Genomic DNA, 13,515 nt, shown 5'->3' with positions numbered 1-13,515 from the left:
ATGAATCAGACGAACTTATTATCATGAGCTTTAGGTGGCAGTCTCGAAAAATGATAAAATGTCATGAAGTCCCACTAGTATAAGAAAAGAGATACAGGCAATCTATCCTGTTTCATTCTCAGAAGAGAGCAATCACTATACACAGCTTTTAGCAGTGTTTGAGGCCAAACTCATTTATGGCAATCAGCAGAAATGACATAAATTCAAGGTTTTCCTATGGAAAGAATCTGGCCATCAAATAGCAAGATAATGACCTCATCAAGAATTTGGGGTCAAGTGCTTCAAGATTCAGTGGCAGATATGGATGGATGGAGAATATAAAATTATTCTTCCTTAGGAATACAGATATAACCAAAGCTAATGTCTTTGCAAGGTCATGCTGAAGATCCTCATGGTCTTAGTGATGGTTCTTTTTTATGACCTTTTTGAATTACAGCTTTGGAGTGACCAGGCTACAGCCTTATTGGGAGATACATTGGCTATATGTCTTATGATCTTGGTTAATTCAGCACAGAAATAAAAAAAAAAGGAAGTCCAGAGGCAGCCTTCTTATTCCTTAATAGATACACTGGGAAGAAATACAGCTCAGCTTATTGGAACTGACTGGAAAAATAATTTTTGTGTTGGAATTAACTTTAGTCTCAAAGAAGAACAAGATAATGTATCGAATTATAAAATCATGAAATAACACAACCCCTACACGGTGGGTCTGCTCTAAAATAATACCAAACAATGCTATCTGAAGACCTCCAGTTTTATAGAACTCACTCACTTTCTGAGGTAGCTCATTCAATTTTTGGACAGTTCTAAGGGGTAAAATCACGAGCAACTCCACCAGGTAATTTGATTCATTTTTCATAGGAAGTCATAGGCCATTGGCTTAAGCTTTAATGTTATATTTCAGAATATAACATGAGAAGTGGGTCGTGGTTAGCAGGCTTGACTATTTCAGGAAGGTTCTTTTTTATATCCTTGATTTGTGCTTGAGGAAGGCAATGAACTTCTGGGGTTTATAGCAGATCCACAAATAGCTACTTTGATACCATTCAGCAGGGAGTCACTAAGCACCACTGCTCTTCCTTCTCTGACTCTTATTGGATAACTCTTCCTCTTATAAGCAGGAATTGTCCTCTTCAAATGCTTTTTTCTTTCTTCTTTGTTCCTTCTCAATGTATCACTTCTCCTATTTTTCCACTGAACATTTTTATTTTCTTTGACAACCTGGAGAGCAGAAATTGAATTATGCTGCCCCTCCTTATCATCTCAGATGTAGACCACTTGCACTTTGTCTGTACAGAGGTGGTACCTGGAACTGGCAGGATCCCAAACATATTCCATTTTCTGCATGTCACAAGCAAATTCTCTTTGTCTTCCATACTTTCCTGAAGCAACTTCTGTAGCCATTAAAAAAATACCTATCCTAGCTAATCATTTTACCTCATTCTTGTGTATTAAGTGCTTTCTTATCATATATGAGATTCATGATAACAATGTAATGACATCTACCCACTTCATTTCTCTTTCACACTGTTCTCTAGGTACTTATCTCTAATTTAATGGAAACAAAGCTCTTTGACCCCATTAGGGGAGCAAAGCTTTATTTATTTGGTAGAAAGCAATAAACAAGCCACAAACACTCAAGATAAAATCCAATTATTACATGAAAATTGCACATTTTGGATCACCTTGCTTTTGCTTTCCAAATCCTTACCTCTCTGTCCTTGTTCACAGGGTACCATTTGCCTTGTGGGTCATATCTGTTCTCATTTTGGATGGTTTAACAAGTAGATGGGGCAGCTAGGTGGCACAATGGATCATCTTCCTAAGTTTAGATCTGGCCTCAGACATTGGCTACCTGTGTGACCCTGAACATGTCTCTTAATCCTGTTTGCCTTACTTCCTTGTCTGTAAAATGAGCTGGAGAAGGAAATGGGACACCACTCCAGTATTTTTACCAAGAAGTCCCTGAATGAGGTCATGAAGGGTAGGACATGACTGAAAAACAAAACAAAAAGTAGGAAATTTTATTTGATTAAACCATTCTTTTCTTCTTATCCATTGTTATTTTTCTGCATACCTTTCTGTTAGTCTAGCAAAGAGGGTTCTCATTGATGTTGTTTTATAGACTTTAGTTTTTATTTTAATAATTTACCTTCTCATTTGTAGAATCCACTTTTCATTTCTCACATAATATGAAAAATATTTCTTTAGAAATTATGTAGAACTTTTCCCCTAATTGATACATTTTAAAATGCAATTTATGTTTTTTATAGATTACCTATACCCTGATTCATTTAAGTTGAAAAATATTTGAAGAATTAAGTTATTATTATTGTTCAGTCATGTCCAACTCTTCTTGACCCCTGTTGACTTTTCTTGGCAAAGATACTGAAGTCACTTGCCATTTCTTTTTTTACTTTATTTTATGGATGAGGTGCTCAAGGTAATTAGGTCAAATGATTTATCCAGTCACAGAGCTGATAAGCGTCTGAGGCCAGATTTGAACTCACAAAGATAAGTATTTCTGACTCTCAAGGCAGCACTCTTTCTACTGCACCACCGAGCTGTCTCAAGTTCTTAATGGAAACCTTGTGGGTTAACTTACAAATTCCTCCCTCTGTACCTCCATTCAATTCCCACACACAAATACATACAAACACCAACGTGTGTATATTAGTACATATAAGTATATACATATATATATATATAGTATTTCATTATTACTACAAAGTACACAAAGAAAAATTTGAGAGTGAAATAGATGAAGGCAAAAAAATATGCAAATATTCTATTTTCTGGAGCTATCCTACTTGTCTGTTTCTAGAAAGCTTCTTAGATTCTTAATAGTTGTCTAGAAGATGGGAAATTTCAGGATTTGAACCTAAGGAGCTTAGGAATACATTTCTTCCTCTCTTTTAAAAATCAATGCCTTATTTTTTGTAGTGGCAAAAAACTGGAAAAGGGTATGCCCTTCAATTGGGGAATGTGGTATTTGCTGGTGATGGAATACTGTTGTGCTCAAAGGAATAATGAACTGGAGGAATTCAATGTGAACTGGAATGACCTCCAGGAAATGATGCAGAACCAGAAGAACGTTGTACACAGAGACTGACACACTCTGGTAAAATTGAATGTAATGGACTTCTGTACTAGCAGCAATGCAATGACCCAGGACAATTCTGAGCAACTTGTGAGAAAGAATGCTATCTACATTCAGAGGAAGAACTGTGGGAGTAGAAACACAGAAGAAAAACAACTGCTTCAACACATGGGATGATGGGGTCATGATTTGGGATGTAGACACTAAATGACCACTCCAGTGCAACTATCAATAATATGGAAATAGGTCTTGATTAATGACACATGTAAAACCCAGTGGAAATGCACATTGGCTATGGGTAGGGGGGCTGGTTTGTGGGGGGGAGAAAGAAAATGAATCATGTAACCATGGAAAAAATTTTCTAAAAAATAAAAAAAAATCAATGCCTTTCTGAAATTGTCCTTGCTTTTATATCCTGTTCCTTCCTGAATATGCCCCTCATATCCTTCCCAACCCAGTGAACCTTTCCTCATAACAAAGATTTTTAAAAATTTAGCAAGACCAACCAACTCTTTTACCAAGACAAAGCTTATGCCACATTTCATAATTATGGTCCCCTACCTGTTAAAGGGAAGATGAGATAAATGTTTTTGTCTTCTCTGGGGCCAGTACTTGTCCTTAAAATTGTATAACACTGATTTTTTTTTATCATTCTTTCCATTTGCTGGGTGGTAATCATTGTGTATATTTTTTCTGATTCTACTTCCTCTGGGTCAATTCATAAGTTCTGCCATGGAAAAGATCTTTAGGAGTTAAAGTAAATCATGGAAATCTAATCAGTGAATTTAGTTCAATTAACATTTGGAAGACTGTGGTTATTTGAATGTCCTGGGGCCAAAGGCAGCATAGCCTAGAATTGAGTACTCATATGTATATATGTTGACAATATCTTTATGCAATAATGCAGTGTGAAACTTCTATATCCTCTAAAATTCTATATCCTCTAAACATCAAACTCAAAAAAAAGTACAGTACTTGCATTTGACTTTTCAAGGTTGACAGAGGAATATCATACCATGTAGTAGGTGGCAATTATCACAACTGTTTTAATGCAGATTTTCTTTAAACTAGGGTTTGGGTCTAAGCTATATTTCTATCTCTGTCTTTGTTGCTATATCTATCTATATTTTTGCCGTCTTCCTCTCCCTTCATCCACCTCTCTATGTGTGTATAAATATACATATATGTGTGTGTGTAAAAATATGCATATGCATACATATATGTGGATATGTATATAGAAATAAAAAATCAAAAATTGTGTATAAATATATTTACATATACATATGCACCACACATTTATATTCAGTAGCAATAACAATAAACTTTAGAGATAACAAAAAGCTAAACAGGATACACAAGTTTTCACTTTTTAATTTGAAGCCAGGAAGAAAGTTTTTAATTAGAAATATGAAATGATTATCATATAATGCAATGAAACAGAAGAATCTTTCCTTATTGTTAAACTTCTATGCAGATAATCTGATTTCTCCATCTCAATGCTTTTTTATGTCAATAAACTTCTTATTACCCTCAAGAATGTTCTTAAAGTGATGACACATAATTTCAGTTGAGTTTTGGGTAGCCTTTGTCTCTCAATAATCTCTATATCTTTTTGTATTGTATTTGTCCATCAAGGAACTCTAATTGAGTTAAAATAGTTTTCCAGTTAGCAAGCTTGAAAGCTTCATCAAAGGCAATCAGGAAAAAAGTTAAACACCTAGAAACTTGGATTTAAGTTCAGTACATTTAATTATATAGAAAACTAATTATTTTCCCCTTAATATAAAATTTCCCTCTTGACAGTTTCCTGTCTTCTTTGAGATTGGACTTTTGAATGTTTTGATTGGAGTTCTGGAAAATTGAATGAAAAAAAAAATCTTCTCAGGTAAAATGTAGTTTATATTAGACCTGAAGACCCAGATATTAAGAAGTTACCAAAGGGGTCAGCCATTTCTCATGGCTTTGAATTATGCATAACCCAAAATTATTGCTAAGTGTATCGGTGCTAAAACAATATCCACTGGACCTGCATTTAAAGAAATGTCCCATATTCCCTGTGCACTCTTGACATGCTAATAATCCAAAAGAAAATGCTCAGAAGCAGATGGTTTCCTTGATACTGTACCTTCAATCAGTCAAGAAAAATTATCATTTGTAATGAAGTTTACTTTCTGATGAATTAGAACATAGAGCTCCTATTATTATTATTTCATGGATAGTTCATTCTAAATAGGCTGAGATCTGGTAGTATAACATTCAGTCCTGGATAACATTAGTATTTTAGCCAGGGCAATGCTGGTAAATGTTTAACCACTGGATCATTCTCAAAAAAAAAAGGTAAGCATAAAATATTGTTAAGTTCAAGCAACATTATTAACATTTTCTTCATCACTTTACTAAGTCTAGACAACTGGTAAAATGATAAATTGAGCCCTGATGTATAGCATTTACTCATTTCAGAGATAAAATGCTCACTGAAAATTTAACAATTAGACTCTAGAATTCTAGCTGGCTCCAGCACACCACTGATTTCAGCCTATTGTGCTAGAATAGAGAGCTTGACCCTGGGGTGAGTACACTTGAATACTAGTTCCAGATTTTGTAAATTAGCTTGGGAAAATTATTTCCCTTTCCTACTTCTACTCCACCCATACCTTCCCCATTTCTGTTTCCTTTTCATTAAAATATAGTTATTCAATTGCATCTGAGTTGATCCTTCATTTGAGATTTTCTTGTCAAAGATACTGGAGTAGTTTGCCATTTCCTCCTGTAGCTCATTTTAAAAATGAGGAAACTGAGGCAACAGGGTTAAGTGACGGGTATAGGGTCACGAGACTAGCAAGTGTCTAAGGCTGGATTGGAACTCAAGTTTTCCTGACTCTATGCCTCATTATCTACCAATTGGGACTTTTAAAATGGTGGTGGGGTAGTGGAGGTTAAAGCAAATGATCTCCCAAGTCCCAGCTCTGAAATTCTATGGCTCCAGTCCAAATGCTTTTGCCTCCTAAGTGTTTCAGTTTATTGCTCTGAGTCCTTTGAGAAGGCCTCCTGCTTTTTGTTATGCCATTCATTATTTACAATTTGTTTCTTTGACAAAGCTAGGCTCTCAGCTCTCATTGACATATTAGCCAGTGAATTGTAGCCATCCAAAAGGAATTTATTTCTTTAGGAAAGGCATTCCTTTGAGTTCAGAAGAAAGTCACACTTGGGTGATGCTATATATAACAAGGTAGAAAAAAAGCAGTGAAATGGAGGGGGGGAGTTCTTGTCTTTGTACATTGCTACTTAATAGAATATAATAGTTTGTTGTTGATTTTTTAAAATGCAACATTATAACAATATTATTCTTATGTGGAAGCTTCCTTTTCTTATTCAACTCATCTTTTTTCTCTTGCCCTTTCATGAAAAGGAAAGAATCCCTCATCCTGGAAACAGAAATGCAGCTACCTTATCACTGAACATGACATTTGGGTTGCTGTCCACTTTCTAGAGCAGCATTAAGTATAGGCTTAATCCAAGGTAGTGTATTTTGCAATGAATCTGCAAACATTAGCAAAATGGCTGGGTTAGTGTCTTTCTGTAATAGGACATACAAGAGAATGATAAATTCTGGGTCTTGGGCATATCCATTTCTCATACCGAATGACAGTGTGTGTGTCAGTGGAATGACCGAGGCTTTTAAGTACTTTGTGTTCACTCCATTAATAATGATTAAACATAGATTTACTAACACAAGATAAGATAACATTCTAGGATGTCAGAGAAAATGTGCATGGATTTATTTTGTTCTCAGGTAAAGAACTTTTTTTTTAATTTTTATTTAAAGATTCATGCCTGAAGCTCTTGTCATTAGGCTCCTATGACATATGTATTTTATGTCACATAGAGATCAATACACACTGAAAATCACCTTGTAATTTATTCATCAGGTACTTTTTGCATAGTGATGGGATATTAACACACTAGAGGGAAGAGAAAAGAGATCTGGACACAGTGTTGATTCATATCTTTTTTTTTTTCATAAGTGTAGTAAATCTGTGAAAAGAACTCACTAATCCAGAAGACTGGGGGAAACAAAGCTTACTCCAGCAGTCGCCATGCAAAAGTGGAAACCCTAATGAAGTGTAAATCAGAAGGTGTTTGGGGTGAACACTTAAAATGATTTAATGCTTTAAAATGGGCTAGCTGCAATTCCAAATGCATTTCGGAATGCTTTTGGTGATCAAGACATTTCTCAGTTTAATCAGTTGTTGAATTTGAGCAAATGACCTAATCAGAGACCCAGAGTTTGGGGTTCTTATCACACGCTTTGAAGCTAAACTGTGTGGACAGTGTTACTGTGAGCTTTCCCTTAAGTTATTTACTTACACTTTGAGAAGCACAGAAAGAGAATTCTGATGGGACTTCATGGGAAGCATTTTAGCTCCATTATGATTGAGTACAGAAAAGGAACTTTATTAAGAGAAAAGGGGGTGGGGTGGGTAGATAAAATAAATGACTTTTTCTTGATGGGTACAAAATAATACACATGGAGAACAAATGTTCTGTTTTCAAAGCTTCCGGCCAAATTAATTTTTCACAAAGCCAAACTCTTTTGCTCTTTATTCTTGTACCATTATTCTTACCAGTGGTGATTCGTCATCCATTGGAGAGCTCACAGTGTGACTTGAGGGCCTCTAGATGCTCCCTCCCGCCCCAAACCACCCAGAACAACAGTTGTTGAACTTTTCAGTTGTTTTTTTCTATTAGGTGAACTGATAAGTTGGAGGCAGCAGCCGAATTCCTCAAAGCTCTTGTCTACCCTTCACCAGAGAAAATGACACAATAAAGAAGATTGATATCAAGGTCTTTTAGATACTTATGCAGGGAGAAGCTTCAGCTAGTATCCATCACATCCACAATATTTGTCAACAGTTGTGCTAAGTGAGCCAGGGGAAGTCATTCAAAAGAGAAGAGCTCTCCATTTATTTTAACACCAGTACTGATAATAGTATTAAACACTAGACTGGTTTTTGTTCTTTTATTAGCAGGTTATATTTTATGTGGAATGTTTGTGATGATCACAGAAAAGGAATTTTAAGAACATGATACAAAAAAAGAGCAAGTGCATGTTAGTTCATTTTATCCATTAACTTGTCATACCCATACATAAACTCAAAATAGGAGCGAATTTAATTTAGAACAAAAAAAAAGAAGAAACCTAAGTCCCTGGCTATACAATGTCAGGCAGCAGATGTTTCCTAATATTAGATCTATACAGAACTATCATTTACTACTTTTATAACCTTGGGCAAGTCACATATTCTTCGGGTCTCAGTGTTCTCATTAGTGAAATGATAGGGTAAAATTAGATTATCTCTAAGGTCACTTTCCATTCTCAACTTATATTCTTCCTGTCTATACTGATGCTTGTAAGTGAGAGAAAGACTTGAAATGTTATTGGCTGGCAAAACACCAGCAAGTTCTAGGTGCTTTTTGACCTATCTGCATGCAGGTTTGATATGACTGGAACTCTTCATTTTGCTTAGATACCTAGGTTTGCCATTTCATCATGAGTCTAAATAACTGACTCCAGTTTTTGAGATTTTTAAAAAGAAAGTATGCACATCTAATGGGTGACCCATAAAGGTATTTGGGTACTATTTACAAAAAAGTAGGTGTTACACAGAATGATCAACTACTTAAATGAGTGTGTGGCAAGTATAATTTAACTTTTAAAAAGTTGCTATGTTTAGCCAACCGCTTCAAATGTTCATAGAGTTGATAGAGACCATGTCTATGGGCTACCAAAAATTCTAGGGAAAATGTTCACATGGATTTGACTATTACTTCCCTTACCATTCTCTTATCTCTTATCTCCAGTCACCTTCCCTCATCACCATTATCCTATTCAGTTGATTGGTTTGGGGATCAAGATTTATACACACTACACTATCTAACCCAAACTTTGTCAAATGGGATGAGACTCAGATTCTGGCAGACATATTTAAAATTCCCCTGTCTCTTTTGCTTATTCTTCCTCCATAATGCCCAAGTCTCACCTAGGCTACCCTCTCTTTTTATTCTATGTGCTATCATTCAATGACTTGCTAGGTTCTTTTCCTGACTCTCTGAACTTTTCCTACTATGCTAGACTGCATATATTTGCTCTTCCCATCCCACTTTTAGCTTCCTTCTTTCCTGGGTTCTGTCCTATAGAATGTAAACTATTTGAGGGCAAGGAATATTTTTTCCTGATTATATTTGTATTTGCAGTGCTCAGCACAGTTTCTAGCACACAATTCTTAATGAATGCTTGGTGTCTGAATGGTTGATATGAGCATATTTTGTTCCTGAATTGTTTTAGTCATGTCCAACTCTTTGACTCCACTTGGGTTTTTCTTGGCAAAGAAAGACACTGGAATAGTCTGATATTTTCTTTTCCAGCTCATTTTACAGATGAGGAAACTGAGGCAAACAGACTTAAGTGACTTGCCCAGGGTCACATAGCTAGGAAGGGTCTGAGACAAGATTTGATTTCAGGAAGATGAGTCTTTTTTACTCCAGGGTAGGCACTTTATGTAGTTGCCCCAGATTTGAACCTAGATTCATCAAAATCATGAGACCTATGGTAACATTTCCTTATTTTTACCTTCAGGACAATCAAGCAGTATCTTCAGTACCTATGTGATATTCTGAGAAATAATTATAGTAGATTGATTGGAACTTTTCTGAGGGCATCAACATTTAGGGGATAATAACACTGGGAGCAACTGAACTTAGAACATATTTAGGAAGCAGAAAAGAGTAAACTACAAGATAATGGACTTCTTCTCCCTGTTTTCTACAACTGAGATGAACTCTTTAGCCCTACCTATCCAGCTATGTCTGCCATTTTTCATATAGTTGATCTCCACAGGAGCACCCTTATAGTATCCTGGGTTATCTCCCCTATCTTCTACCACAGATCTATTTCAAAGTCCTCCTCTCTACTTCAAATTAATTTAGTTTACAAGGTAGATTTAGTAGTTCATCTCATAAAGTTTATCCCAGGGACTCTCCCTTGGAGAGTTCATAAAGTTTATTCCAGGAACTCTCCTTCACAATACTTTGTGAAACTCTCCCTAGACTTCAAAAGTTCTAGTTTAATGCCTCCATATGATCCAAGAAAACTAGAATTAGAAAGAGCTTTAGAGAACATTTTGTTTAAATTTTTATCCTAGGAAGGAACATACTCAATAATATTCATTATATATGCAGTTATTTGACATACTTTTAAAGGAATAAGCAAAATTCCTCATTTTTAATTACCAAATTAACTTTGGTGGTGGGGTACTCTGCAGAGGGTCTATCTAATGTTAAATTATTGGCATAACTAAATAGTTAAATTTGTAAAGAGTTATGTCCATGTTCAATCATTTTTGTTACCATCTGATGCATGATGAATAGGTTATCTGGCAGATGTGCTTTGATGGCAAGGAGTTCTTTAGAAACTCAAAATACTATTGATAATGTAAGGAGAGCAAAAGCTACAATGGATGGGCAAGCAGACTCCTTTCAATACTGTCATTGTCTTTTAGCAGGTGGCCCTTGAACTTGCTTCTCAGCCAGCTGGGTTATTTACTAATGCTCCGTAGGAAAGATTTCTCTCTGATGCATTCTTGGCAATAGGTGTGTGTGCTCACTACACTTGGCCTCTCTGATTAAAGAGAAGTGTGATGTATGTATTCTGTCTTGCCTAGAAATATTTGCTAAGGGCAGGGTTATTTCATCAATGTTCCTTATTGAGTAAAATTTCTTCAAGGCATCCTGTTTGTCCTTCTGTACTGGAAGCACAGATAAGACAAACCTAATGGGTAACCCTGAAAGCAGAACTATACAGCAAAGGCTATTGTGTCTGCCAGTGTAGGTCAGGAACTTCAACCAACACTTCTGACAGACTTCTTGCTGCCTGGACTGAAGAGCTTAGCTCTCCATAAAGAGTGGGCACATTCTAAAGAGGGCAACTGTTTGCTAATGAACACTCATATCTGTTGTCTCTGCTGTGATAGCTAGAGAAACAATAAGAAATATAGAAGCTTAGGTCAAGCCCTAGTTTTGTAGCCCTGGGAGATTCTTTATCTTAAAGTTCTTTCCTTTGATGAGCTAGTCCTAGATAGATGACATGACTGGGTCACACATTTTTTTCTTTATTCAGATCTGTCAGTAGGAGAAAATCAACATCAGTCTGAAGAATTATGAAGTTTGAGTATGCCACCAAACCTTGCACATAAGCAAAAATTATTAGCAATATTGAGCTAGAAGCTATAACTCACTCTTGTTTACAGACTATAGTGCCCAGGAGCACATAGATGAGTTGTTATGAAATTGGATAAGAAAGATTGCAGGACACATAAGGCAGAAAATATTTTATCAAGGTGACTTCTCTGCAGTCTGCCCACCTTTCATTAAAGTGGGTTTATTCTCCATTGCTTCCTCCTGCTTTACGAGTTGGCAAGAAAATTGGTGGGTTCACAGATCTACTTGAGTATATAGGTGACTACATGGTATCACATTCCAGACTTAGTGAGAGGTATAAAGAATGAAGGGTGCTTTACTCTATGGCCCCAGGAATCAATTCAGTTTAACCCATAAATTAAAGGGTATTGATTGAGTATCTACTATGGGGCTATGCTAGTCAATGAGAAGGAAACAAGAAATATAAGTAGAAATTTCAACAGCAGGGAGCAGCTAAGGCTTTGCCTAATAGTGTTGAAATCAGTGGAAGGGAAGGAGGCATGCTTCCTCTCTGCAGAAGGTATGCATACCTCAGGGTCTTTTCTTTTCCTATTCTTTTCTCACTCAACTGATTTTTATCTCAGGTGCCAGTTTCTTAGTCAGATGTGTGTGTGTGTGTGTGTGTGTGTGTGTGTGTGTTAGGCATAATGTTTAAGAGCTGGACCCAGAGTGAAGGAGATCTGAGTTAAAAACAAACAAATAAACAAAAAGAAACAGCTGCTTATTATTTGTGAGACCATGGGCCAAGTACTTAATTTTTGTCTGCCTCAGATTTCTCATCTATAAAATGGGGCTGCTGCCGTTGCTGCTGGCAACTATCTTTCCAAGTTGTAAGATTGTAAGATTCAGAAAAGAAAATATTTGTAAAGCACTTTGAAAACTCAAAGAGCTATATAAATACTATCTATTATTATTATACCTACCAATAACACAAGGCAGCCTAAGGTAAGTGTCAAATGGATAGTAAAAAAGACAGGTTGTTTTGTAAAATCTCACCATTTGAGAAAGAGAAGGGCATCCTAGTTCAACTCATTACTTAAAGGAATCCTAGTTGTAACATGCCATATGAGTGCTTCATTAAGCCTTCACTTGAAGGAAATCAGAAAAAGGAGAGATCAAGGTGGACAGAGATTGTCAAGAAAGGGTTATTGCAAGACTGATCTTGAAAAAAAAGGATAGAATTTCAGCCACAAAGAGTACAGGGTCATTCTGGATAGGGAGAATGCCAGTTTAAAAGATGCTCTGCTCAGGGTAAGTACCTCATATAGCATTTTTAACTTTGTAAGGACAAATATGATCAGTCCTGATATATAGTTAGCTCCCTGGCCCTGAAACCATGCTCAAGTTTATTCTGCTTGACATGTTCCAAAAATGGATGTTAACTAGATTCCTAGTCAACAGATTTATGGGTAGTTGACAGGGAGGAATAGCAAGTTAGGCAGGTAGAAAGAATGATGATGACTACAGGTGGAAACCTCATTTGAAACATTATAGCCTAGCTATTGATAATCTCTTGTCAAGAAAGTTGAGCATAGTGTTGATCTTCTTGGTATGTATTTGTGATGTGAGTGACAGTAGAATTACATTTTTATAAAGCAAATGTGAGATGCATGATGTATTTTCAAATAATTTTCTTCTATCTGCTCTTTTTTTCCCCTTTCCCCTCACTCATAACATATCCCTAAGAGGATAAGGAATAGTTATGAAAGAGATATTTTTATATTTTTCATTCTCCCAATGTGAAAAAAACATATGACAAAATGGTGCTATACTTGAATATATCACCTCTATTATTAACATTTGGATACCCGATAAATTATTCTTAAAATTTGACATTTTTGAAACATTTCAATTATGTCTTCATGTTGTATAATTTTATTTAGGTGGCTAGGTTTCTCTTATTTACTCCCCTTCCCAATTTTGGTAGAGTGCATTTTTTGTGGAATGACTACAATGGAGTTCTTATCATGAGATTAAATCCCATTTCATTTTAGGAAAAGATATCTGGGTCTCAGATACAAAAAAATCTCATCATTGGCATTGAGAGAGATGGTGAACTTGATATTTTCTGTGATGGAGGAGGATATGTAATTCATTTATATTAGTTTATGTAAATGGAAGTTTTAAAAGATAAAAGAACAATAAACAATTTATTTTCA

The sequence above is a fragment of the Gracilinanus agilis genome, chromosome 6 (genome assembly GCF_016433145.1).
Source record: "Gracilinanus agilis isolate LMUSP501 chromosome 6, AgileGrace, whole genome shotgun sequence".
Classification (NCBI taxonomy): Eukaryota; Metazoa; Chordata; class Mammalia; order Didelphimorphia; family Didelphidae; genus Gracilinanus; species Gracilinanus agilis.
This window is presented reverse-complemented; position numbering follows the sequence as displayed.